The sequence below is a fragment of the Pituophis catenifer genome, unplaced genomic scaffold (assembly GCF_029215685.1).
Source record: "Pituophis catenifer annectens isolate HBS135680 unplaced genomic scaffold, rPitCat1.0.hap2 SCAF_1, whole genome shotgun sequence".
In the NCBI taxonomy this organism is placed as follows: Eukaryota; Metazoa; Chordata; class Lepidosauria; order Squamata; family Colubridae; genus Pituophis; species Pituophis catenifer.
This window is the reverse complement of record NW_027256881.1, coordinates 96,998,942-97,010,371: the sequence shown is the minus strand read 5'-3', so window position 1 is coordinate 97,010,371 and position 11,430 is coordinate 96,998,942. Positions and strand designations below refer to the sequence as shown.

The 11,430-nt window shown below is 41.3% G+C and overlaps 1 pseudogene; it reads left to right on the top strand.

Moving 5' to 3' along the window:
• The first annotated feature begins 1,704 nt into the window (after positions 1-1,704).
• Positions 1,705-2,215, top strand: LOC139323587 (fin bud initiation factor homolog; annotated as a pseudogene).
• Positions 2,216-11,430: the final 9,215 nt, after the last annotated feature.

The following is an 11,430-nucleotide window of genomic DNA, read 5'->3' as shown; positions in this document are numbered from 1 at the left end:
ATAATGAATATACCAAAAAGGTGACAAGTATTAATTCAATAATGAATTAATACATGCTGTTGATTATATGACAGTAATTCATATTTTGGCATCGTCTAGGTATATTAGGGAATGCAACTTCCAGAATTCTCATCCCTAATGGCCTGGCTGGAATTTCTGGAAGTTGTAATCTTAATACATCTAGAAGTTATCAAAAATAGGAAATCTTGTGTAGCTGGTCTTCACTAATATTAATACTGTCAGAATTAAATTATTTCAAATAGTCTTTCCTTCTCCTAAGAAAACCCCAAGAGCTGTCTTTGTCAGAATGCCTAAAGATTTCAAGAGAGGCATTATGAGCATACTAAGGATTCTTTAAACCCTCATTAATTAGACATATATGAAGTAAATCTATATTTGTAGCATAGATGCAGTGATATCTGCAGGATCTTATTACTTTCATTAAAATTATGGAAACAGTATCACAGCACAAGTTCTACCTCTTTTGGATGTTTATGTGATAATGTGTACACATAGAAAAAGAGTTAGGTTTGTGTTGTTATGTAGTGACACTGCTTTCTTCAGTCTGACCTCGCTTGCTCTGTCCATACTACCGCATATGCTATATGACTTTCCTGGGAATCATGATTGGTTCTGGATCTACAACACTATCTAAGAGCTTTAATTTTGAATTCTTCTAATATATTTCTGAAGGGAAGAGAATTCATAAGAAGATGACAGAAATGTTAATTTCCATCTTGTCTTTGTATAATGTAGTCACAGTCACATCCTATACCCATGATGGCGAACCTATGGCACGCGTGCCACAGGTGGCACACAGAGCCATATTGGTGGGCACACAAGTGTTGCCCTAGCTCAGCTCTGGCACAGACATCTGATTTTTGGTCCTTCCAGACCCACCAGAAGTTGGCAAACGGGCCATTTTCGTCCTCCCCAGGCTCCTAGAAAGCCTCTTGAGTCTGGGGAGGGCGAAAAACAGGCCCACCGGGCCCACCATGCCATCGCATGCAAAAAGCAGGGGGAGTGCGTGGGGAGTCATGCACACATATGCGGGGGGTGGGGCGCATTGAATTACGGGTATGGGCACACACACACACGACCCCCCTATGCTCCCCATGCTTTTGGCACACGATGGCAAAAAGTTAGCCATCACTGTCCTATACAGTAGATCTTAATTGTACAATGGTTTGAGTTATAAAGGATCTCACAGCTCAGGAAAAAAATGACTTCCATAGAAAATAGTTTCATTTTCAAGATCTGCATAACATTATGCTGAGAATAATGTTTCCCTGAAAATAAGACAGGGTCTTATTTTCTTTTGACCCCCGAAATATGGCCTTGGCCTTATTATTGGGGGTCTTATCTCTGAAGCGGGATAGGTGTGGCTGGTTCTTGCCCGCAGCATTGCCGGCGAGGATTGGGTCACAAAAAAAACCCCGAAGTTCTTGTGGGCAAATCGGGTGCAAAGGAGAACTCTTCACAGGCAGTGAGAAGGGCCAAGAGACGGCTTCCCAGCAGGTCCCAATGAAGCCCTGCAAGAGAGGCAGTCACAACCAGAGGACTTGAAACTAGGCACGACCGGAGTTGCCTTTGCCCTCTTCCACTTCAGGATGCTTAGGGTGTCAGGGCAGCTCCCCCCTTCGTCCCGGGATGCTGATGGGGCTCCTCTCGGTGTGGCTACTGAGCTGTTTGATCAGCTTGTGCCATGGCTATTTTGACAGCCCGCTTTATTCGGAGATGTCCAATGAGACATTGCATCACTATTTCGTGCCCAACGGGGACTATGAGGAGAACGACAACCCGGAGAAGTGTCAGTTGCTTTTCAGGGTGAACAACTGCCTGCAATCAGACAGGGAGGGTGAATGCTTCCATCCCGTGGTGGCAGCAGCAGCACCCGCTCTGACGCTGTGAGAGGAATTCAGTCTCCTGGGCCGGCAGGTGGAGGACATGGCGCGCGTGCTGGAAAGCATCCAGTAGAGCACTACCTATGATCTGGATGGCGGGGAAAGCTATGGCAACTACCTGCTCAGGGAATTCGCGCAGATTGGGGATGCCTATGCCAACTCAGAGAAGTCGCTGCGGAAACTGGAAAGCAACCTGCCTCAAAGACGACTTCCTGGGAATGCTGGTGCATGCGTGGGCCCTCCTCAAGGAGATGCTGACCGTCTCAGCTGGCCTGCAGAACAAGTACGAGCTGTTTGCGCTCACCGTCTAGAGACACGGCGCCTGCCTCAGTCACCTCAAGACAGAGTATCTCAAGGGCTGAGCAGGAGCGGGCACCTCGCTGGGCTTTGAGCAACCCTCTTCCCTCCCCCTCAGTGGCCGGCCACGCCAGCAGGACTCTTGTTGGCCACGCTTCCCCACGGATGGACAGACTTTGCTCCATCGCATGTCTACCAGGCATGGCAGGAGCTGGAAGTCATGTAAGACACGTGTCTCACTTCTCCACCGTGTCTTACCTGACTTCCAGCTCCTGCCAGGCCCGGCAAGGAGGGGAGAAGAGACGGAAGGGGAGCCCCGTCTCACTCCATGCATCTCGCTTCTCCGCCACCCCACCCCTCCCCACCTGCCACTCCCCCTCACCAGCCAATATCAGCAAGCCAGATTCGGGGAGCTGAACATGCTACCACCGCCCGGGAGGAGAACAACGTCAGAAATGGGCTCTCGCGCAGTGCCTCCTCTCTCTCTTCTTCTCCCGAGTGGCAGCAGTGCATCCGGCTCACTGAATCCGGCCTGCTGATCTTGGGCGGCAGCGGCTCTGATGTTCCCCCTCCCTTTCCTCCCTTGTGCATGCATCTAAGTATTGGGAGGCTTATTTTTGGGGGGCTTATTTTAGCATATGCTCTCGAAAGCCTAATTGGGCTTATTATCAGGACATGTCTTAGTTTCGGGGAAACACGGTAGAGGAACCAGTAGCCTGACTTGGTATGCCTGTTTCCCCAATTCTCATTATTTGGTCACCAGAATAGTCATGCTAAATCCAAAACAGAAAGATGAGCAGATAGATCTCTCTTATGCTACTGTTTCATCAGAGTAAATACCGAACCTATATGTAGTGCTGCTGACATTTGGTCTTAAAATCCTTAAATCTTTTTTTGTTTTGTCTTGTCTTTCTTGATCTTCCTTTTGCTGGAGATGGGTCTCTGATATCACAGCTTCAGCTGCCTAATTTTAACCTCTTAACATGGTTTGCTAAACTATCAAGATCTAGATCCAAGCCAGAAATAGGAGGCAATCGAAGGATCATGTGCTTGACAAGGAGCCAGGCTGCCTGCCAAAACACATTGGAGAGGGATGGAATTTCTTGCCCCTGTGAAAATGCAGTGCTAAATCTTCCTCTGTCTCTTCTCCTCTTTATACACAAGTGGGTCTCTCTAGTGCCCTGAACTGTCATCTGAAACTAACAAGGAGGATGTTTCCATAGGAAGATGAGCTTCAGAACTTACCCAGCCCTGTGAAAACGTATAACACCATTTCTGCAACGGTTAGCAAAAATATTTCAATGCAATTCACCATGCTATGCTATTTCACAAATAACTTCAAAAAATGCAAGGAATGGATCCTAATCATTCTTTGACATCCTCAAGTGTCTGAAAAAGGTATGTGTTCATACCATGAGCGAACTTTTTGGTCCACAGCTTCATGGGTGTGATTTATTTATGTCTCCATTTGCATTCAACCCTGCTCGATCATTCTGGATCTTTATATGAACAAGCTATTTCAAGATCTAAATGTTACATGTTTCTTTTCATCTGGAAGCTGCTATTAATCCATCAACTTAACCTCTCACCTTTCAGAGTTGAATCCCGAATCTGTATCAAATTTCTCCTACAGCTACAGAGCCAATGGACTTCTGTGCTCCCTTCAGGAGAAGAAGCTAGTCTGCACCATAAACCTTGACAGGTATGGAACTTTATATAAATTAGCCATTAAATCAACTCTTGATTTATCATGGTCATCATTACTTCATCAAATCATAACAATTTAGCAACCCCTGATCAATGATTAGCTGCTACTATCATGCTCACTGAAGTTTATACTCAATTTATTCTGGATTCTAATATTGTGCATTTAGATGTCTCCATCATAAAACACAGTAGTTCACTATTGACTTGCATTTGAGCTGAAACAATGTATTTGGTATGATTCACTCCACAAGGCTTGACAGCTATGCATTACCATTTTCAGATCTATCAAATAAATGCACCAACGGGAGTGGCTTAATCTCCCAACCCAAGTGTCCAAGGAAACAAGTTTAATGCCTTACACAACACTAGAAGACTTGGAGCTATCCAGATTTCTGGGGGAAGTGCTGTTCTATATGCTTATATGTTCAGATATCAACATATATCTCTATATGTTCAGATGCTGTGATACAGAAGACTTCTAAGTCTGGCAAGAGGATATTTCCTAATGGAACTGGAACTTGGCAGCCTTCCTGGTCCTGATGAGACCTATGATGCCAAACTGGAGCTTTAATGCCAAATTCTTTTCCTTTCCTCTTCCATATTTCAGACTGCCATATACATGTGGTTAGCTTCAGTGGTGGTATAGAACCGGTAGTAAAACCGGTGGGAGGCTCTGCCCACCAACCCCTACATCATCAAAATGCTTCTGCGCATGCACAGAAGATCACGCACAGCCCTGCTGCGAACTGGTAGTAAAGGTAAGTAGAACCCATCCCTGGTTAGCTTTCACTGTGTAACAGTAATCTGAGAAAGTGTCAAATTTGGGATTGATTTACACAGAAAAAGAGCCAGTAGTTTCAGGAGAAAACATAGCCCCTCTTGAAATTGTACTGCATGTGGTGCAAGAAAGATTGCATTTCTTTGTTCCAATGGGGGCTGCTGGACAGTAAAAGAATATCCATCAAAGTTCCAACGAGGAAAAATAGGACCCTTTTAGTATCGATTGGGACTGCACAATGTGGTCACAAGATACCACCACTCACCCCGCCCCCTGGCATGGAAGGGACAAACAGAAAGCGGCAAATATGAGTTTCAGCAATGACTTCAGCTTTGCTTCCTGTGACAGTAATCTATGCTTCTTGTTGAAAGAAATGTGAAAGCTTGCTACTGCGCTGAAGGAATGTGTGGACTCTGTAGTGTTTGTATGGAACTGGAAGGCGAGAAACTGAAGTATGGCTTGGCAAGAACATGTTGGAAAAGCTGGAAGATTGAAAGACATGCGTGTGTCTTTACACAGTCAGGGGTCAGAGATTAACAAAGATCAGGATGAGGAGGAAGATTTACCCACCACCATGACCATGACCAAAGGTTCCTAAAACCAGATGTTTTATCATTCTAAAGCAGAACTGCATGGCTTTGGATTCAACGATATCCTCATCATTATCATCAATCAATTCTAATTTTGTTCCTGTAGCAAAACCTTACAAAGGGTTATAAAATACAATATTGAAAATATTGAAATAATCAAGAGCCATGTTTAAAATGCCAGAGGCATTAAGGTTTAAACACAACACATTTATAAACGTTCTACAGTTTTCAATTTTCAGATAACTTTAGTTATTAACATGACAATAATTATTCCATCCATCCAAAACTTGGGTTGAATCCTCATCATTTTATTCAGCTCCTTCTGGACTTATCTTCAAGCAAGAGACCCTAATTTTCTTTTTACATCTAAGTCCAAAACAAGTTGTAAAACTAGCCTATAATAGCTTGCTTTGCAGGACTAATAAGCATTTACTGAGCATTTACGCTAGTATACCATTCTTTGTCTAACTGATCCAAAAATCTTGCAATAACAAATGCATGATATGCCAGAAACTATGTCAACTCATTACAAGATAAAGTATACCACAGAACACTAACTTCCAGTGGCTTATCAGCCTCCATATCTATCCTTCACGTGACCTTATTTTTGTGTGCCCTCTATAATTTTTCTTTAATTACTGAAATGTTTCAGCAATTCAAGAAAAATTCAAATATTATTAAGTTAGATAGATAGTAATAGACATATTCAGAGTTTCAGTATTTTGATCCACACATCCATGTAAAATGTTTGAACTTGCCTACAGACATGCTCTTCTTCCCCCCTCCATTATGAAAAATGATATAGAAGGGCACTGATTACTGCTGATATGGTCTTCTGCTATCTAGCTTCTTGCAACCCAAAGGAATTGGAAGCTTTAAAGCAAATAGGGGCATGTTCAACACAAGTGGCAGAGATTCCTAAACGAGTGTATGTACAGTACAACAGAGAACTATTTGGTGGTGAAGGAACTATAATGGCTCGCCACTATATCCATGTGCTGCCATCTGGTGGAGTTTTTCCAAGTGCCTTTAGACTCTAGTTGGCTTGGCCCACTAAGTAAACTGATGGAATCTTCAAAAGAACATTTGATCTTTCTACCAAGGATTTCAAGAATAAAATTATCTTACATCTGCTGGGCCTTGGATGCTATCACTTCTCAATTTTATTTATGGATACGTTCAGAATATTACATAGACCCTTTTAATTTTTGCCAGATGAATTTCTGTTGTGGTAACCTGAGAATACAAGAAATGCTCTTAATAACAGATAAACAACTTCAAAGAATCTGGCTTATCTTGGGTCTGCTCAATACTTGTTATATTTGCTCTTATCCTTTAGCAAAGAGGTTGATTGGCTGAATCCAAGAGATAATAAATGTCTATTTAGAAAGGGAATAATTGAAGTAAAATTGAAAAAGTCAGGATGTAATCCCTCTTGAATAAATTTCAGAATCGTTGATGACATGATTTGGATTTGATTGTCACGCCTTAGATGCTGAGTTCAAAGATACTCGATGCAAAAGGAAGTAATGTTTATTTTTGAGCCACAGATTCCTAATATCAGAGAGAGCTAGTGCATTTAATGTCCTGCCCATGAAATCCACAACATATGATGTTTTCCTTCATTACATCAATAGTAGATTGTAAACCAATAGTAGATGTGCCATGAGGTTTGTCCCATCACCTGCGGCCATTCTTTTAAAAGGTATCATGATATATAGCCAAAAGAGCAAGGACCAAAAGTTCCAGTTGGAATATTTGCACTATGCTACCATAAAATGGTTCAGGTTAGACAAAAACAATAAGAATCCCACTTAAGGGCATTTCATTTGGTGTCTCTGCATGCATTGCTCTGCTTCATTTACCCCATGTCTTTCCCTAGTGAAAAATGTCTTCGATCACTAGCTTCATGTGTACCACAAGGCAGATTATGACATATCCCTAAGAATGTATATGTGAAGGTTCTACCAATTGGAAGCATCTTCCTCTAAAGAAAACTGCTGGAAGAAAGTTTTTCTCCTTGAAGCTGATCTAGGTCTCAGTCCCTGGGTTAGGAATAACTGGGCAGCAGCAGCAAAACAGGAGATGCATTCAATGAAGAATAAGCAATAAATCTGAACATGGACTCTTTGCCATGGGAAATAAGGAATGAGATAAAAATAGTTTACAAAGAGTACACTACCTGAGAGCATAGCTCAGGGTAAACATAAAAAGAAAATATGCATTATTGGTATTCAAGTAAGAACTAGCAGCAATTAGAGAGAACTCCAGATATAGAGATAATTGGAAGGACAAAGTGAGTGACATAAAGCAGATTCATATTTCTATTTCTCAGCCTAAAATCACCCATAAATAAGCCACCACCCATTTTCAGTCATGTTAATATTGGAGCAGTAAGGTGTGTGTCAATAAATATTATTCTGCATGTGATTAAGGAAACTCAGTACTATTCTGTAAAGTATTCCATGTGTTATTTCTATTGCAAAACATATTGTCTGCTGTCGTACAAATGTTACCTAACTCTGATAGTGTTTTCTTTTTTGAGAAATAGTACCGCCCATGCCAATATTCTTTCATAGCACCCAAAGAAGTATTCCGTTGCCGTCCACATAATGGTCTCAGTTCACAGTAAAGAAAAATCATTAGCCTAATTCCCCAAAAAGTGGAAATGGAAATACTGTAAAAACTGTTGGTTGCTAAAGAATAGCTGGCAACTCATAAACTGCTTACAACCCTCTTCACTGCCTGTTTAAACACCCATTGCAAAATAAATGCTAAGCATCCTAGTTATTCCCATCACTTTCACAATAGTCCGTAAGTACGTAGTGATGGTGGGACATGCTTTGTTTAACACCATTTATTGTTCTGGATGCTTCACTTATAATATCTAATGCTTCTCTTCTTTCCTGACTCTCTCCAGTCAAGCTCAACTTCTGATGAGTTCATGGACACTACAATCCAGTTTCCCTGGCAACAATATGGAAGTAATTTGTTAAAGCATTTTTTCTAAACCCCTCATCCAGCTACAGCCCAGGAGTTTTCTGGTGGTCTCCCAACCAAGGACTAATCAAGATGTCTGTCCCTATGTAGCTAATTTAAATAAGCTACCGTATTTTTCAGAGTATAAGATGCAGCTTTTTCCCCCCTAAAAGGGGGTGAAAATTTAGGTGCATGTTATACACCGAATGTAGCCCCGCCCACCCACTGGTCCCTACCCTTTGGTCTCTGCCTCCCAGCAGTTACCTCCTTGTAGCAAGCAGCAAGAAGAAACAGTTCATTTCAGCTTCAGCACAGCCTAATTAGCACAAGTTGATTGGATTGGCCTCCCGAGTCTCAGCTGTTTTGCTCTCAGCTGTTTTGCGCAGGGCTCTACTGTTTGCTATAAGGAGGTAAATTGCTGGAGCACATTTTTTTTTCCTTGTGCTAATCAAGCTATGCTGAAAACAAAAATGAAATTAAAGCAGGCTGTTTGCTGCAACGAAGCAAAATTGCTGGGAGGCAGAGGCAGATTTCTTTTTCTTGTTTTCCTCACCAAAAAAGGTAGGTGCATCTTATAGTCCGGAGCGTCTTATACTCCAAAAAATACGGTAAATCATGCTAACAGGGTTTTCCAGCTTTTTCCCTACTTCTCAGAGGCAAAACTGATGATGACACTAATTATGCTGCTCAGGAACAGAAGTGAATAGGTTGAAGAATTTCATGGATGGTTGGATGGATGGATGGATGGATGGATGGTCTCTTTCTCCTCCTGCTTGGAATGGCAGGGAATTTATTGCTCTATTTTTTTAATTACACTACAGCAGTTCTCTTTAGTATATTTGTTTAAAAATAATCCCATAAACTCAATAGAAACTACAGCCCTATAAACATGCATAAAGTGGCCATGAAGACTAATTGACCACACACTTGTTTCCACTGCAGATGTTTGAAGTCAAATATTTTAATGCTTGTTGGTATCTTAATCCTTAAAATTCCCTAGCAGAAGTTAAATATCTACCCCTTCTAAGGCTGTTTTGTGTCTGTATCATCAACCACTAACAGGATTCCCTTAGCATAGGAGGAAATCCTGGATGTTTTAGAAATGACATACTTGGTTTACATTGCATTCTGTCAACACAGTTAATGCGGCTACAGGACAGAAGAACATGGCCAGGATAATATTGCATTCTGGCAATCTGTGTCTATGAGGAATGCAATCTCTATGTCATCTGGTAAGGCTTCTCTGTTTTGTGTAAAGTTCCAAATGGCACCTCTTTATTTATTTAAGGACTTTAGGTCAAAACCAACACCATAATTGTGCCAAGAAAGGACTTGGAAGCCAGTGCAAATATTGGTAACACGCTCTTGGAAATTCAACCAAGAGGCAAATTACCAGCTTGTGCACTTAGCAAATAGCCAAGCAGTCAACAAGAATATTTCCACCTTACACCATTACAGTAATCTAACTTGAATCACATCCACCAAATCCAGCTTTTAGAAAGGGACACAAAAGCTTGTGAAACAGAGAAGCATGTGTGTTGTTAAAAGAGTATTTACATTTTTAAAAGAACAGCATGTCCAATTAAAATGTTACCATCTGAATGAAGAAAACTACAAACAGATTTCATATGCTGATGTGCGGTTCATTAAAATTATACCGTTAATAAGAGGTATCTCTATGCCATGATAAAGCAATAAACTGATTTGGAGGTAAATTCTGGGAACTGATTCTAGTTTAAAACGTGTCATATTACAAAGTAAAATAAGTAGACTTGTGATCAAATTGAAACAACTGGACATTTCTTTAACACCTTTTTAGGGTCCTATTCAACATTATATAATTTGATTAAATGTAAGTATCTTTTTGTGGATTCTGAACTTCACATGCATCCAAAACATTTTAATAACAATTAGGAATGTTTTCCTGCTTCAGCTTGTGTACCTTGCTGATGTTTCATGCTAGCACTATTTCAAATGTCATCACGTTGCCTTCCAGCTCATTTGGGAGAAGTGACTCTACAAGGCCAGCTGCCAGGAAATCTTTGGCCAAATACATAGGTGAACACATTCTTCTTTCCAGCTCCTAGCTAGAAAACAATCAGTGGCAACTCCTACTTCCTGATGTCAGCAACCACATATATTCAAGCAAGGAGGACTGCCAGTTGAGCTGATCGTAAGAAAACCACAATCAATGCTGATGGCCATTTGCCAGAAATAGCAGCCATTACAAGGTATCTCCATATTAAACTACTGCATCAGTTACCACCTCTTATTTTGTTTAATGGAGAAAGCGTCTCTGCGATAGGTTGGGTGTGATGCTCATGGGGGCAGGAGAGGGAAATCTTTCACCAGCAACCAAATCCTATTCCTGAATGGAGAATCTAGCTAGGGTGAGTTGAGGATCAGAAGTGCCTCCTCTTGTCAAATGCTGGAGTTTGGCAGCGGCTCCCTGATTTTGTTCCAGAATGCTGGTTTTTCTAGGCTGATTCCTAATGCTGAATTTCCATATCTGAAAAATAGATATGGATGCAAGGTTCTTCATTGGATTATCTAATCTTACCGAATGATGTCCCCATCACTACATCTTTGTTTGGCCACCTTAAGGATGAGCCAAAATGTGGTCACCACTTCTACTTGCTCATGATCTGAATGGCACAAGTTTCATAGTGGATGTCAGTATTGACTCTTTCATTTTAAGGGAAACATTTGCTTAGATTCTTAACAGAAAGCATGAGCTTTTATTTGAGACAGCAGTTATTCCTTTCTCTCACCCTATTGCCTGTCATAATCTATCCCTCGGAGTAAAAAAGACATTCTCAAGTTAAGCTGAACTTCTAGGATTTCTATTCATTAAACTCAGCCCATGCCCTTTTCTTGGCAACATTATGGAAGTGATTTGCTATTTCGTTCTTCCAAGATGTTTTCTCAACTTTCCAGTTTAGTCTGCAGTCCTGAAATTCTTAAGGGATCTCACATCCAAGGTCATTTCCATACCAAAGACTTATAACATCTTCATTCCATCACTCAGTTATTGCTGTATTGAAGTGATAGAATGTCTGTCCTTACTACTCTTATTCTGGCACAACAATGATTGGATGATTCTAGAATACTCTGGGGTGCTAGTGCGGAATAAAGTATTAACCAGGCCCAGGTCAGCTTAGCATCCAAATGAAGA